This window comes from Bacillus rossius, chromosome 1 (assembly GCF_032445375.1).
Source record: "Bacillus rossius redtenbacheri isolate Brsri chromosome 1, Brsri_v3, whole genome shotgun sequence".
Lineage (NCBI taxonomy): Eukaryota > Metazoa > Arthropoda > Insecta > Phasmatodea > Bacillidae > Bacillus > Bacillus rossius.
Genome location: NC_086330.1, coordinates 188,012,228 through 188,030,142, shown reverse-complemented (window position 1 = coordinate 188,030,142; position 17,915 = coordinate 188,012,228).

Here is a 17,915-nt window from a genome sequence, read left to right as displayed (position 1 = left end):
AGGGTCTAATTTTGATCGTGTTTCTTTTGGAATGTGATTAAATGCACTACTACCAAATACCCTGAGTTTACTTAAGTTAGGTTTTTTACCTTCCCACAATTCAAAAGGTGTTTTGCTATGAACTGAGGTTGGACTTCTATTTGTGGCATGAGCTGCAAAATAAATCGCTTCTCCCCACATATCTTTAGGCAAAGTAGATTCAACCAAGCAAGTTCTTGCTTTGTCAACTAAGGTTCTATTGAACCTCTCTGCCACTCCGTTTAATTGGGGATTGTAGGGTACAGTGAACACCATCCTAATACCCTTACTACTACAAAACCTTTTAAATTCTTGATTAGCATATTCTCCTCCATTGTCAGATATCAATTTCAAGATCTCTGCACCAAAATGTTTGGTTGCATAATAGAAAAAATCTTTGAATTTTTCCAGTACCTCACTCTTATTTTTTATCAAGTAAATTACAACAAAATGTGTGTAATCATCAATGAATGTAACAAAGTAATTACATCCATCCCAAGATGTTGGGCTAATAGGACCACACACATCAGTATGGATTATTTCTAATGGTTTGACTGCCCTATCATATTTTCCTTTATAAGGTAGTTTAGACATTTTCCCTAAGATACAAGGTTCACACATTGCGTTGAAACTATCTACATTTGCTATATCATTTAAACCATCAACCAAATTATGTTTCCACAACAGTTTCAAATTTGAATATCCTAAGTGCCCAAGGCGTCTATGCCATAAATTAACCGATTCATTTTCATTGACATTCCCCTTTTGAGTACATGAATAGTTTGTCTCTGGACCATCCAATATCATCTCAACTGTATATAGTGAGCCTTGCTTACAACCAAACAAGATCAACTTGTTGTGCAAAAAAATCCTTACACAGCCCTTATCAAATAACACTTTCATACCTTTTTCTTCCAATTTTGAAACTGACAGCAAGTTTTTTCTGACCTCAGGGACATGATACACATTTGTGATAGTACAATAAATTGGATCATTATTATAGTTGTAACCACATACCTTTACATTCCCAATACCAACAGCTTCCAATTCGACTCCATTTTTAGCAGCACATATTCGTCTTGGTGCACTTAGCTCTATGTAATCTGAAAAAAACCCTTTCTCTCCCACAATATGAACTGAACTTCCCGAATCAACACAAAAAACAATTTTACTACCTTCCTTTTGTTCACTTTCATTTCTAAACTCATCTGCCAAAAACACCACTCGACTTGAATCACTATCTTCTTCTGCGATGTATGATCTAGCCGGCCCACCTCTTCTTGCGCCAGAGAACCTGCCTTTACTTGTTGCTCTTCCGAAGCTGTAGTTGCTGCTGTAATTTCTGCCTGTTGTTTGCTTCGCTCCTCGGGATGACCCCTCTGTCGGTTGTACTGCATCTGGACTTCTGTAACTTGATCCTCGTAACTTCACACGACACTGGTATTGTTTATGGCCCTTTTTTCCACATGAATAGCAGAAAAAGGCATAACCTCCAGTTTCATTCTCTTCACCTCCACTTTTCTTCCGTTTCTCCTCCTCCCCTAGGAGGCGATCCTTGACCAAGTTCATGGTTAGGTTTTCCATAACCTCTAATGCAGTGACTATACTTGTATAGGATTTAGGCATTGAGAGTAAAATATAGTTTACTTTTTCTTCTTCCGACAGTACACTACCAGCGTCTTTCAATTTGGAGTAAACTTCTTCCATTTGTACGAAATGTTCCATGAGCGAATTTCGTTCATTATATTTCATTGTATTCAATTGTCGGCGCAAGAAAAGTTTACTTCGCACTCCTTTTTTCTTGAAATTGTCCTCCAAGTTTTTAAACATGGCGAATGTGGAGTTTTCATTGCGTAAATATTCTAAGTGGCTATCCGCAACAGCTGCTATCAAAATAGCTTGTGCCCGAGCCTCGGCTGCTTGATTTTTGTCATCCGCTGCAAACCGATCATCTTCAATTGCCTTCGCCACGCCATTTTCTCTCAATATACTCTTGACCCTAAATTCCGAAGCAGAAAAATTTTCTCCTGCAAATGGAACTATACAGTATTTCTCTCGCGATAACATAATGCATTGAAGCCGCAGTAACCACGCTCTGCTACCACTGTTAATTATACTCTAGGATATCAGTCATCAAAGTTACGAATGGTTTTCCACCTAATTTAATACTGTCACACCGGGCACTTCTCAGTACAGACATTCTAACATTAAAAAAAAGAACATCAGCATTGGACCATAGATGACAAGAGAGCATAGATACATATACAATATTGATGTTACACTCAACAAATCAGTCACTTGAAAATTTTAATTTTGCAAAGCCATCAACACACTTCTCTGCAACAACCTACACCTCGCCCGGCCTGTGTCGTCTGTGTCCTCAGCGTTGGAATATACAATAGCTAGGGCTGTGCGAACCTGCAATTTTTAAGTTCAAACTGAATTCGAACAATAACATTGAGTGTGAAAGGCGGCATAATTTCCTCATTCCACGCATGGTCAGGCTGTAACGCACAGCACAGACTGTGGCTTCCGAGACCGGCCGCAGCGGGAGGCAGTCCGCGGCGCCGGGCTGGCGGGCGGGCCAGTACGCATTCCACGTTCACACGCTGAGGCCGAAGGTTTTTTTTTCCTCGTTGCAGTAATAGTCGTTAATATTTAATGATATTTTGTTTATTACGACAAAATACACACAAGTAATACCAAATATATTTAGTTGGACAAGTCTAAGATATTAAATTGGCGAAAAGGGGGGGGGGCGGCAAATGTACCAGCCCCGATTTTACAAAGGCAGCTATTTTACGAATGCCATCCTTGGAACCGTGAGCCAAGGGCGCCCATACCCATGGGCAGGGTAGGGCCATGGCCCCCCTTCCCTAGCTTTCAGGAAGATGTAAAAATGTATGGGTTTTTGAGGATTTTTGGCAAATTGTGCGTAATTTTTGACAATGTTTGTCAAATTTTGAAGGTCTGCCCCCCCCCCTTTAAATCTATCACATATTCTGGCCCTCCCTACAAACTGCCATATGGGCGCCCTTGCCATGAGCATACGAAAAAACGTGGTTCTAGAATTATTAAAATGTGTAAACTAACAAGTTCTAGTGTTATCACAAAAAACGAACTCGAACCCAAATTTATTGACACAAAATTGAACCTAACTATTTCAAAGTTCGGTTCGAGTTCGAAATTTGGAACGTTCGCACAGCCTTATGCAATACAGTAGAGCACTCCTCAACCGGAATCATTGGGGGGAGGTCAATTCTGGTTATGGGAAAATTCCGGGTAAGGGGAGTTGCGGTAGGGAGGCAAAGAAAAAAGCCATTACATGCTGCACATATTAACTTATATGTATAGCCAAAGTTGTACTGTAAATATTTTCCATAGTTATAAAACCATACAATAAAAATATGTAGATCTACAAGTACTGTTTTCAAAACGTGCCGGGTTGTAAACTCCGGGCTGGTTGAATAACCTTCGTTCTAGCAAGCTGGCAAGCGGGTGTTTCTTATCTCTGTGGGTGGGTGCGTGCGTGAGCGAAGAGGATGATGAAGAGGGTTCGGGGGAGGTAGTAGGCCTACAGCTGCAGTGTTGTATTACTTCTGTGTTGACGTGCTAGTGATTCACACTTCCTGGAGAGTGTATAGTCACTGCCACACACAGTTTACATTTCACATACACAAGAATAACACTTCAAACATCTTGTTTAAAAACACAGAGATAGAAAATACAGATAAATGTAAACTGTTTAACTATATATTAAAGTATAAATATTTACATAATACATATTTGTACACTAAATTATTGTCTACAAACTGAAAGCATCACACATTGGAAGTATCACGTGTGTCAGCGTGTATAATGGGAGTCGGTGTACATACTCTCGGGCGGGCCGGAATTTTCCGTTTACTTTACATAGTGAATCAATAAAACTACTTATAGGATAAACATCTTTATAGTAGTTCACGTCCGACGCGAAAACCAGCGGTGTATTTACGCAATGCGCAGGAAAGACAGGCTATAATTAGCTTTCTGACAGACGTGCGCGCGCGCGCCTACAAGACATGTACAGTCAGGCAAAAGCAAAAATGCCTCGTTCCAGTGCGGAAATGTTTTGAAGATGTTTTGCAGTTTTAATTTTTTTGGAAAATTAGTTGCGGATATCGGGAGTTCCGTTTGTGGGAATTATGGTTGAGGGGTGCTCTAACTGTACTACTCTTGAAATGTCACACGTGAATGGAAACTTATCAATTAAGCATATCATAGCAATTATATATGGCGTCTCTTAAAAACATGATTTCAGAGGATTTAAAAATGGCTATCCAGGACTCTTTTTGGTCATTACATATTTTTTTTTGGATTGCTACACCTGGACACCATTAATGTTAATTGTTGCTGACATCACATAAGACAGTATAAACAAATACTAAACGTCCAAAATATATACGGCACAATTGCATTGCCAATTAACTATCTAGCACTAGCGGCCAGCCGAGGTCGACGTGCGACCTGAAAGATAAGGTGTAGCACTGTAAGCAACTACCGCGTCTACCATAAAAGGCAAGTGAATGGGTGTTATGGGTTTGATGGAGGAGAAAAAGTAAAGGGAGGAGGGCATCGTGTTGTGAAGTTGTACGAGTCAGCAGATGTTTTCCTCATAACTGTAGTTCCGGTTAACTGGATGCCGGATACATGGGGGAGGAGTACAGTTTAATAGAATATTATAATTACACCGTAAAATGTTATTGGTCCGGAAATGTTTGTATCAGTACGCGGTGTAACATAGTTACACTTATTTGTAAGTGAGGAGTATTTCAAACTTTTGGGCACGGTAAACGAATCTTACGAGCTGCTATAGCTTCAATTATTTAATGTGTACTACTTTTGGTGGTGAAGCTTTTATGTGCTCTTGTTCTGTTTTGCGCGAGTACATTACAATAATCGTAATTTTCACCACGACTGATACTGGAGAACATTGTAAAAAATCTCACATGTCTAAAAATTTCATAAATACGCATGAACAGATGAATAGAAAACAAATTGCAATGGCTACTAAGGTACTATTCCAGCTTTAACAATTAATCGTTAATTTGTGGTGTTATGTGGTTTTCTACTAAGACTATGCTTTATTTCAAATTAAATTCTGATGTTCTTTATATAGTAAATTTAAAAAAAACTTATTGGTGGAAAATAACTTGAAAGTTTATGTATTTTATCGCTCAAAGACTTGTTGGAACCTACAGCTTCAAAGCAATGCTATACCCCGAAGATCTTAATGAAATTTAAGAACCGTTACTAATACTTAGCTAACCAACATGGAGGATTTCGGGCTCTTTTGGCGAAAAACCGAGACTGCCTAAAATGACTCATGCAAACTGAGTCAATAAAGGTGCTTCACCTACACCATTACAGACCGTCACTACGCCAAGAGACTCTGACCCTTTGACCCCATAACACGTTGACGCCAACCATTAGTGCTCCTCGAATCCGCACAGACCGCTATGGCGCATCGCCGCCTCGCCCCGAGCGTGTGCGACGTGAACGCACCTGGGTGCAGGGTGGTGCAATGTCTCGAACATAAGCTGCCCCTGCCTAATCGACTGTCGCCCGCGCGAAAGTCGGCCACGGGGGTACTGTTAGGTGACCTGATTATCTGGACTTTGAAATTAACTTTCAGTGCTCTTAAAAACAATATTAATTGAGTAATGGCTATGTTTAAATTTATTTGTAATTCTGGACTTTAGCCCGATCAGGCAGAGTGCATGGCCCGGGATTACTTTTGCACACGACACGTTTTCGCGGGAGTGAGGCTGGGGAGTCATGCGGACGTCACAGCCATTGCAGTTGATCACTGCCGTCCAAGGAGACTAGTCGCGAGTCGCCCACGGAGCCTCTCGGCCTTTCGCCCTAGCCATCTCTACCGGAATTGCGTGAGTTTTCAACCCATCAGAAACGCGGCCTGTAGAGCTCGGCTCCCAGTAAGCAGGCCATGCACGACGCAGCACATGTATAGCGTGCCTGACAATAAAACACTTTAAATTGAGCCTCCGTGTATCTGTTACAACGTCCATAGCATAGCGTCCCTGGTGGCTAAAACAGCTGGGGGTAACTCTGTCGAAACGACCCTTACTGCCTGCCGGCCAAGTGGCGACGTCACGCCCTGAGTCAAGAGTCTCGGGTACGCACTAGCACATAACTAATATTGCTAGATGGTGCCCAAAAGCAACTCCACACCCATAACAACACCTCGGCAGAAGGCAGAAGGCGTCAACGTAACATTTTTGAAATATTGTATTTCCCCCAAATTTAATGTTGACGTTGACCCGGAGGCCACCCTAGCTCCTACAGGCCGTTATGGCGCGTCACCGCCTTCTTCTGTGCGCGGGCGTGTGCGGGAGCCAGTGGTGCCACCTTCAATAAACCAGTGTCCCTCCGACGTAGTTTTTTATGTATATTTTCTTTTTTTTCAGCAGGACATAATTTTTATTGTAATAACTATAATATCATCCATCATGTATAATTTAAATTAGAAGAGTAAATAACATGTATTTTAATATGCACGGGGTGAACAAGTCGCGGGTTCCCGTCCACGAGGACGTCAGGCGCTGCACGAGACGCGCGCTGGGAGGGGGTCGGCGGAGCAGAGGAGGCAGTCGCGTCTGGAGAACCGCGGTGCAGAGACGTGTCGGCCGCGAGCTCTCGCCAAGACGAGTGAAACGAGTGAGCATAGAGGCCTCCGGGCTTAACGACAGTGACGCGGGGAATAGATCGGCAACAGTCTTCGAGTCGTGTCAGGCAGTTCGGAACTATGGAGATTAGTATGTCAACTATTGCCAAGGGGTCGCCTTATTGTAGATAGTTTAGTTTTCTTTTTATTAGCGTTTCATAATTTTTTCCTTTCCTCTCGTATGTATGTATATATATATCTTTATTCGCTTGTATAGTCGTGCATTGCCTAGGATAAAATAGTACCATTGTGTCATGGACGAGACCTTGCCATATTAATGGGAAAATTCAGAAGCTGTGTTCGCAGATAGTGCTTGCCTGAAGTCGTTATAGGACAGGAAATGAAAGCCCTGCCGGTTTTGGGACAAACGCCATCGGCTAGCGCCGCGACGCCGGCGCCTACTACTTCCCATAGGCGGCCGTGTAAGGGGAAATTCTCGTGTAGTCAGGCCTCACCTAAGAACGGTCGTAGGCGGGAACTGCGATAGCCCCGTGCCGGTGCAAATAGTGGCAAATAAAAAGAGTGAGTGCCACGAAACCCTATGTAGTTTCATTATTAGCAGGCTAGATCCTCTTAACTGCCACGCGGCCCGAAACCCACCCCCACCTGAGCTAGCCCAAGAACCTACACAACCAATAAGGGGATCAGCCCGCTCGGCGACAAGTGGCCCCCAATAAGGTGGCAACGCATTCTCAAACTTTCAAATTTTCAAAACTTTCAAATTTTTCAAAACTTTCAAACTTTCGAAATTTTGTCTCAAAGGGCGTAATTTGGCAAAGTGCGGGTTGCCAAGAACACGGACAAAGTGGGCAGAAAGGACATCACGGATATTATACGGACAGTAAGGTAGCGTGCGATTTAGCGCGAGTTGCGTCACGCGAACGGCGCGGGAGCTGCCTGGCGCGACGGAGCGGCGGAAGCAGGCGGAAGGAGCGGCGCGGGAAAGAGATAAGGAGACGCATCCACGCCAGGATCAGGTTCACGCGGGAGAGAGATAAGGCGGCGCGACCCACACCGGGCTCGAATTCGCGCGGTATCGCGCTGCGGCTTATCGCGCGCCGAGAGGCGAGTTCGCCGACCGAGCCGAGAAGGATCGGATAACCAAGTGAAGCCGTGTGACGACCGGAAAAATGGAGGGACCGGATGAGACGAAGGCGAGGGTGATGGACACGTGTGTGGAGTGTGGACTTCCGTTCAGGGGGAGACACGGACAGGACCTTTCTTGCGAATGCCCATGGGGACTAGCGGACGTGAAGAGTAGCGGGGAGAGTAATGACAGACAATCGGGGAGTCATTTACCGGGTCACCGCGACGAGGGCGTTAGAGAGCCCATAGGTCATGGTCATCCGAGTACAGTGATGAGAGTGGTCGAGGTGGCTAGCCCATTACCGGAGTTTGCGGGAGAACTGCACGAAGATCCGAGTGCGTTTGTAGCCGCGTGTGTGGACAGGCTTAGGGGAGTGCCACGAAGGGACTGGGTGACGAGAGTGTGTGGCCAGTTACGGGGCCGGGCGGCGAAATGGTGGACGGACACGGGGGACTATCTATCCGAGTGGGGAGAATTCGAGCGAGCACTAGAGAGGCGGTTCAACGGACCACTGGCACAAGCCGAGTGTCAGCGACAACTTTACAGTGTACCACAGGCCGCAGGGGAGAGCGCCGAATCATTTATCTATAGGAAGGTGCGGTTGACACCGGCGAGTGGGGCCGGAGAAAACAGTGAGCGAGGTCATGCCCGTAATATGCGAACAGTTGTTGCCGTCGCTACGCCCTTTTCTGCGACGGGCCGTGGACCTAGAAGTATCCGAGTTCGTGGAGCTGGCCCGGGAGACTGAAATGGACTTGGCAGCAAGTAGGAGGGAACTCTGGGCTAGAGAGTCACGACGGGAGCCGAGGATGACACCAGTGATGTCACAAGAGACTGTGGCACCCGAGGAAGCAATGAAATTGGTCCGATACAGGGGCGGGGCCACACCACAAGGGCAGAGGACGACAGGGGGACCCACGCGGGAGACCAGAACACGGTCAGAGGAGCAAAGTACGAATCAGCGGACGAGTGACAACCGTCCACCCAGGTGTCAGTATTCCCGCAGCCCGGAGTATCACTGGCACGCGGAGTGTCCAACCAAGGCGGAGTTGTGGAGGAAGATGGAAAGGGAAGGACGCCATCCGGGAAACGGACAATAGGGGGCAGGGACAGAGTCGGCCACTGCCTCCTAGATATGAACCCGGACAACATGACAGAAAAGACCTCACCGAGCTCGAGGACGAGTCAGCCCAACGACGCCCGCCATGACACCAGCCACATGGACGAGAGGAACACAGGGACGTCGCCTGCCAAAAGTGACAGCCCCACTGGGCAGCTCGGAAGAGACACGAGGGACCACAGGACCCGCAGCACGGACGCCACAGCAGACGGGGGAGCCAGTAGCAGTCCAACAGCAGGGGACAGGTCACCACCAGAGGAGCAGGGGGCTCCTCCAGCACAGCTGGGACAGCTGGGCGCGGACCAGGCAGCGCTGCTCCGGGTGCCAGTGCTCCTGAACGGCCGTCCCGTCCACGCGTAGGTGGACACGGCGGCGACCCACTCCTTTGTCGCCGCCCACCTGGTGCCGGACGAGGACTTGGAGCCACACGAGGACGAGGTGCAACTGGCAACGGAGGGGACAAGCGCGTCCACGTCTGGACGCGCACAGGTAACCATCCGTGTTCGTGACTTATCCAGTCGGACTAGCGCCCTGGTGATGCGTGGACTGCGGGAGGAGTTGATCCTGGGCCTGCCTTGGCTGGTCCAGGAGGACGCCGCCATTGTTATCAAGGACAGTAAGTTGCACGTGGGCCGTCAGGGGCGCCGAACGCTGTACGGCGTGGGCCGGGCGGGCCCTGTTCCTCCCTCACCACAGGTCCAGCTGGCAGGCCTCACTCACGACGTGCCACCAAATTACACAGGGTTGTTCGAGGGCGTGTTGTCGCAGCAGCCGTTAGTGTTCGCGGCCACAGACATGCTGCGGCGGACAACGGTGACGGAACATGCCATCCCTACAAAGCCACACAGTCCCATATACGTAAAGCAGCGTGAGTTTGGACTCAAAGACCGTCAGGTAGTGCAGGAACAGATAAATGAAATGCTCCGGAACGGAGTAATAGAAGCTAGTGAATCTCGGTACAATAGCCAAATCGTCATGGCTAAGAAGAAGGACGAGACCTTGAGGTTCTGTGTGAACTTCAAACCCGTGAACTCTGTCACCATACCCGCCCCACCACCACTGATAAACATTGCAGACGCATTGGCAGGCTTGGGGGACGCCCGTATATTTACGTCACTTGATCTAAGGTCCGGGTATTGGCAAGTCCCCGTCAGGCAGGGAGACCGTCCTAAGACCGTGTTCACGGCCCCGGACGGACGCAGGTTTCAGTTCCGAGCCATGCTGTTCGGGCTGATGGACGCCCCCTCGACGTTCCAGGCCATGATGGTCGGCGTCCTGGATGGGTTTGTGGGCGACTTCATCACGGCCTATCTGGACGACGTGATCGTCTGGTCACGGACGTGGGAGGACCATGCGCATTACCTGGCATTGGTCCTCGAACGGTTGGCCAGACACAGGCTGACCTGCGCCCCGCACAAGTGCCATATCGGGGCAACGGAGATCAGATTCCTGGGACATGTTGTCAGTGAGAAGGGGTGCCGCCCTCTCCCGGAGCACCTGGACCTGATCGTGTCCAAGGCGGCTCCACGGACGAGAAAACCGCTGCAAAGACTCATGGGGCTCCTGAACTGGCTGCGGTCCTTCATACCGGACTTCGCAGCGGTGACGGCCCCCATGACGGACTTGCTATCCCCCAAAACAAAATACAGGTGGACCGCGGAGGCTGACCGCGCCCTGGCTGCTGTCAAGCGCTTGTTCAAGGACAGTCACACCCTCGCACGGCTGGTGCCGGGCGAACCCCTGTACCTACAAACGGACGCGAGTAAAGTAGGTATGGGGGCAGTGTTGTACCAGGTCGGACCCAATGGCGAGCGACGCGTGATGGAGTATTCCAGCGCCAAATTCGGACCGGCCGCCCGGAACTACGATGTGAATGAACAGGAGTGCTTGGCAGTGGTGTGGGCTGTCAAGCGATACCAACACCATCTGGAAGGGCGGGAGTTTACTCTTAGGATGGACAATCAGTGCTTAAAATGGTTGAACTCGATGCAAGGGAGGAAGAGTAAATTTACCCGGTGGGCTGTGACCCTCCAAAACTTTGCATTCACAGTGGAACACGTGCCAGGGAGGACTAACCAACTTGCCGATGAACTGTCACGACATCCTAACCCAGAGAACATCTTTGAGGACGAGGGCACGTGGGACGATCTGCTTCCTCCGTCAGGGCGGGCACCCATCACGGGAGACCATGTGGGGCCCGCGGCATTGTACGCGGTAACACAGGAGGAACCAGTCACTGAACCCGAGGCAGTGGACACTCTCTCCCAGCTGATTAGCGCCGTGCAGCGGGTTCAGCGGGGGGACGACGTCTCGAAGGCCGCCGTGGAGGCGTGCGGGAACCAGGTGGTACCGGACCAGCGCTGCGTGGACGGGGTCCTGCAGACGCGGGTGCCGGGAGGTGGGGACGCTTGGCGGACTCACGCCCCGAAGGGGGCCTGCGCGGCCATACTGGGTTATTTCCATGACCACCAGCTAGCAGGCCACCCCGGGGCCGAACAAACCGCGGAGGCAATCAGGGTCTCCTTCCACTGGCCCGGCATGGGACACAATGTCCGGGAATACGTCCGACGCTGCCACACTTGCCAGCAGTGCAAGGCCCGGAGGACAGACGGCGAGGAGCAACAGCGACCTCACCGCCCGCAGCACCCATTCCACACACTAGCTCTAGATATCATGGGGCCCTATCCCCGCAGCAGCAAAGGCAAGCGCTTCCTTGTAGTACTAACAGACCTGTTCACCAGATGGGTCGAGGCCTATCCGGTCTCCAATGTCCGGTCGGGAACGTTGATAGCGCTGATAGACGGAGAGGTAGCCCCTCGTTTCGGGTACCCAGCGGTACTCCTATCGGACAACAGATGTCAGTTCACGGGAGCCCGCTGGAAACAGGCCTGCAGAAGGTGGGGGGTGAGCCACCACACGACGCCGACGTATCACCCGAGGGCCAACCCAACCGAGAGACGGAACCAAGAGATAAAGGCTCAGCTCCGTCTCCGGTTGGTAGAGGACCATTCAAAATGGGATACCCATTTGCCGAACTTCTTATACTGTCTGAGGCGTCGTACGAGTGCCGCCACGGCCGCAAAAATTCACAGAGACCAACTGCGCCTAGCCGCGGGAGAGAGACAAGCTCCAAGGGACACGGACAGGGGAGAGGGACCTGCCTCTACACCAGTCACCGACGCAAACCAAGCCAGCCGTGACATGGACGGAAGGTGGGACGCGGACATGGCGGGACAGAAAGAACGAGGAGACGTGACAGAGACGCGACCGGCAGCCGACACAGGGGCAGCCATAAAAGGAACGGAGACAGGAGGGACAGAAGAGAGCGTAATGGAACCAGCCAGGACATTTGGGGAACCAGACGAAACGACCGCCGACACAAACGTGATCCAGTTCATCACGGAACCGGACACGGACGGGGAGCACGAAGAGGGGGAAGACCCAGACACCCCTCTCTGGCCTCTCAATATGAGTCTGGCGGACTCGTCGTTCATTATGACCTTCACCGAACCAGACTCAGAGACAGAACGGGGGGACACAGAGGGGATGGAGGAAAAACTGATGGGGGTCCTGACAGGTGAACCAGGATCTTCGGGGTGGTCTGCCATCCCAACTACGAAGATGGGGGGAAAGGGCAGGACATTAGGCCCCAACCGTTCACTCAGCCCCTCACTTTCCAGAAGCGAATCTGGGGAAAACTCCCGACCTAGGAGGATACGGCGGGTACCCACCTACTTACGGGAATTTCAGTGCAATAACCTACCAAAGGCAAGCCACCACACGAACACAGGATCCCGACTCAGTGTCATGAGTTTACTGCCACCCTTCGCGAGACACCCGCACATGATACACACCAGAGGCCAAGACACTTCCTACCCTCCCGTTTCCACGATCAACGAGTGCAACGGCAGATGCGACTAAGAGACGTTGATGCGCATACAGGCCTTGTGGGAGGGGGGGGCATTTGACGTCGACCCAGAGGCCACCCTAGCTCCTACAGGCCGTTATGGCGCGTCACCGCCTTCTTCTGTGCGCGGGCGTGTGCGGGAGCCAGTGGTGCCACCTTCAATAAACCAGTGTCCCTCCGACGTAGTTTTTTATGTATATTTTCTTTTCTTTCAGCAGGACATAATTTTAATTGTAAAAACTATAATATCATCCATCATGTATAATTTAAATTAGAAGGGTAAATAACATGTATTTTAATATGCACGGGGTGAACAAGTCGCGGGTTCTCGTCCACGAGGACGTCAGGTGCTGCACGAGACGCGCGCGGGGAGGGGGTCGGCGCGAGCAGAGGAGGCAGTCGCGTCTGGAGAACCGCGGTGCAGAGACGTGTCGGCCGCGAGCTCTCGCCAAGACGAGTGAAACGAGTGAGCATAGAGGCCTCCGGGCTTAACGACAGTGACGCGGGGAATAGATCGGCAACAGTCTTCGAGTCGTGTCAGGCAGTTCGGAACTATGGAGATTAGTATGTCAACTATTGCCAAGGGGTCGCCTTATTGTAGATAGTTTAGTTTTCTTTTTATTAGCGTTTCATAATTTTTTCCTTTCCTCTCGTATGTATGTATATATATATCTTTATTCGCTTGTATAGTCGTGCATTGCCTAGGATAAAATAGTACCATTGTGTCATGGACGAGACCTCGCCATATTAATGGGAAAATTCAGAAGCTGTGTTCGCAGATAGTGCTTGCCTGAAGTCGCTATAGGACAGGAAATCAAAGCCCTGCCGGATTTTTGGGACAAACGCCATCGGCTAGCGCCGCGACGCCGGCGCCTACTACTTCCCATAGGCGGCCGTGTAAGGGGAAATTCTCGTGTAGTCAGGCCTCACCTAAGAACGGTCGTAGGCGGGAACTGCGATAGCCCCGTGCCGGTGCAAATAGTGGCAAATAAAAAGAGTGAGTGCCACGAAACCCTATGTAGTTTCATTATTAGCAGGCTAGATCCTCTTAACTGCCACGCGGCCCGAAACCCACCCCCACCTGAGCTAGCCCAAGTACCTACACAACCAATAAGGGGATCAGCCCGCTCGGCGACAATGTTACTGACAATATTTCATTTTCATGACTTTTTATTAATACATACACGACTATGTGACCTTGAACTTTACTACATACCCAAATGAGCCAAAAAATCCCCCCCCCCTTATATACGCCCATGGACCTATCCTAATGTAAATTTATTTCATATCATTTTCTTAAAATATAGGTACTCCGTAATCTTTTATCTTTTCTACACACATTACTTATTATTTTGTGGATGCGATTTGTAAAACTTCGATTCTTGCAGAGGCCGAACATGGAATGTCAACTTTCTAAAGTATTCTATATACATTTTTAAAGTTAGTAATGTATTATATATATTATATGTGTAAACTTTCTACTGTATTCCATATAAATATATATGTAAACTTACTAATGTATTCTATATACAATGTGTATCTAAAACATACTTTCAAATTCTGGCAGAATATTCCTGGCGAAAATACAAGACGAAAACCTGTGTACCATACTTTTCTCGTAAATGGATTTGGAGTTTTGAACCCCCAAAAATAATATTTTCCTTTTCTTGAATAACTTTCAGTGCGTCTGATGATTTTGTAGAACGCAAATTTTTCACCACTATATACGTAGGTTGTAATGAACATCCTTCAATGAATATAACTGCATTTCTGTTTTAGCACATTTTATCACCTGAAAAGCTAATAATAAATAAAAAACCAGGGCAGGCATTACAAAGCACATTTGCAAGGTGTAAAGTTTCCTTTCTAAAAAATCATATGCCACAGTTTATTTACTGATGATGTTAATTTCAAGATATGGATAATTCCATTTTCGGAGGTTCGTAACTCGATTTAAGAGTAAAGTGGTTATATTAGGCTTTCATCTTGTATTCTTTCCAGAAACAGCCTGCCGAAGTTTGTACGTATGTTTTAAATACTCGTTGTGTATATATGTCAACTTTATATGTAGTCTATATATATACCTATATTGTGCTCAATAACCAAGAGTAAACTTACTTTGGTTATGTTAGTGAACCTATGACTAGCCTATGGAAAGAAAACGCTACATAACATGATCGAAAAAAATCTAAAGTAAAACATAATTTTTCACTCAAATTAATTACATGTTTCAATATTAATTATTTTCGATGGGCTCTTTCGTGGGCATCTTTATTGGAAGGCCACGGTGTGCTAGGGTTAATGGCTGTCACTCATTAGCTGTTATAGTCTCTGTATCATATTTAGATATACAGTAGCTTCAATTACAGAACAGCCATTGAGCGACAGGCAGCAAGCCCTCCCACACCTTAGGCCGCGGCCTTCCACCATAGACGGTCATGGCTCTTAACGACACATATAATTTATTCTAATATTTGCCGCAATATAGATACACTACTTAAAATATAACAAGACTCTCTGGAAAAGGATTGAAACCCAGGCCACCACGAATGCGAGTTCAGTAATTGTACCTTCAGAGGTAGATATAGGTGGGTAGTTACCACGACCATGTTCTACGTTATATGAGAAGAGACATATGTTTCCTTTCTGTAGCGAGAAGTTGGCTCAATTTCAACATACCTAACACAATGATAATATAGTGAACTGTCATTCAATTTCGAAAAACCGATATGGTAATATTTTGTATTCAGAAATAACTTCCATTGAAATAAAGTCCATGTTGTCCGAATTTTGATGTTCACTTTTTATAAAGTTTCTGGCAGTCCAATATTTTTCTGGTAAAATAATATCTTTGCAATCCTGTTCACAGAGACCTTACTCACAAGCTAAACGTCAAAATTCGTACAATGTAATAGATTATAGTAGTTCTGTTTAAATTATGATTACCAGTTGTGATTGCCAATAATAATAATGTATGTGTAATATACTGTAATGTCAGTAACATTGACTTTTAAGTTCACTTAATTGGTTACGGAGCAAATATTATGTTGATCGATAAAAAAAGGTATACTTAATTATACACAACATACATTTATAAAAGTTAACTTAAAGTTAAAATTAAAGTATGGACATTTGGATTTACAGAAAATATAGAAACTATTATCTAGGTCCATTGCAGGAAAAAAAAGTCAAATTCTTGTTTGACTTTTCTTAAAATCAAAAACGTAGACTACACGGACTTCACATTTTTTTTTTAAACTTCGAAACTTAATTTTGAGAAACAATTAACACATTTTCATTTAGAAAATAGTAAACTAGCAAACTGATTAGGATAATATTTCCTGGAGCTGTTCAGCTTCGGTTGCCTGAGCCAGTACCTAGTAATTCGGGTGCCGGGATGCAGACCAGACAGAGCGGAAAACTGTTCCAGCCTATCAGGACGCGCCATTGTATTAACGCCACCTCGCGCGATAAGAGCAGAAAAAGTTGAGGTCAAGCCGATATTTTGTAATGTGGAAAGTGCCGAGATCGCCGATTTTTCAGAATTTAATATGCTGTTATCTTCTCAAACTATTAACAAATTATGTTGTGTTTTATTCTCTACAAATCAACGGTATATTTGTTACAAAACACGAGTCAGAAACGTCAAGTGTATTAAAAAAGGTATAAATAAGAAGTTTTGTTCTGCAGTTGTCAGGCAGATGACAATACTAAACTATTAGGTATGTAGTGTAGACTTGTATCTAAAGTTCTTTTTTTTTTTTCGCTTGCAGTAAAATGTAAAATAAACATGAGTGATAATTTTACTTTGTAATATTTTATGTACCAGAACTGTTGAACGGTTTTTATTTAAACGAAGTGGTGTTGTATCACACAGTAACATCCACGAAGCGTAAAGGTTATAAAATGGATGCCGAAACAGTTAAGCATAAAATCAGCGTTCCTTTAAACGAAAAAAAATGATCTATCCGCTCTGTCTGGTTTGTATGAAACGGGCGTGATAGTCCAGTGTCGTCTGGTGCTTCTCAGCACATCACAAAGCCGTTGCCTTGGCTGCTACAGCTGACTCATCCCACCCCTATCAGCCGTCCTTCATTTGTCTTTATATCTCACTCCACTACCCCCCCTTCCCCCCAATCCAGTGGCATTCCGTTTTCCTACTAGTTCGCAGGATCTCCACATGATGACGCTCCGTACGCTCTTCTGGCCGAATGCAGCGCTATCCTACGAGGAAAAAATGAACCACTTCAACTGACCATGCGCGAGAAAATATTATCTCCCTCGCACTCTTAAGAATAATTCATGTATGAATTTAGAGCTGCTCTCAGCTTATTATTATTATTAAAATAAATTCCCAATAACAGAACTTTAGCAACTTTGGTGCGAGAGAATGTCGAGGCCTTCCCTCGCGCCAAGGCCAGACGCCAGTATCGAGCGACTCGCAGACCGGGGCGGACCTGTGTTCCACGGGGAGCCATCATCCTTTGTTCTACACTGAGCAGTATTTCTGGTAATTATAGTCACCAACCTAAACCTATTTTATTCTTTACGTAAACTCCCCGTGCGCCCCCGGTTCTTTTACGGTGTAGGGCCTAACCCAGCCGCTTAACTTTAAACTCCCCGCACGAGCCATTACGCGGGGTAGTTCACCTTACAGCATGGGCCGACTCCCGCTATAAACGAACCTTTGCTAAATGTCGAGTGCACAGGCGCCGACGACAACTACGTATAAAAAACTTTTGATCAAATTTAACTGTGGGCTGCGACTCACACAGGTGAACACGGACACCGCCAAATTAGCAACTTTCGGGATTGGCCGTCTCCAATCAACTTCCCCCTTAACCTCGGTTGGCGTGAGGGCTTAAACTAGGGACAGTGCGTCAGAGCACTATTTTGTAACCAAGTGTATTTTGTAGGGTGTTGTAGGGTGCAAGTGTAATGTTAATGTAATTGCGACTGTAACTGTCCACCTGATTAAACATCCACTCCGCACACTCCGTGCGCGACGTGTCATCGACAGTATAAATCTCGAGTACAAGTTTGTTATTGTATTGAGTCT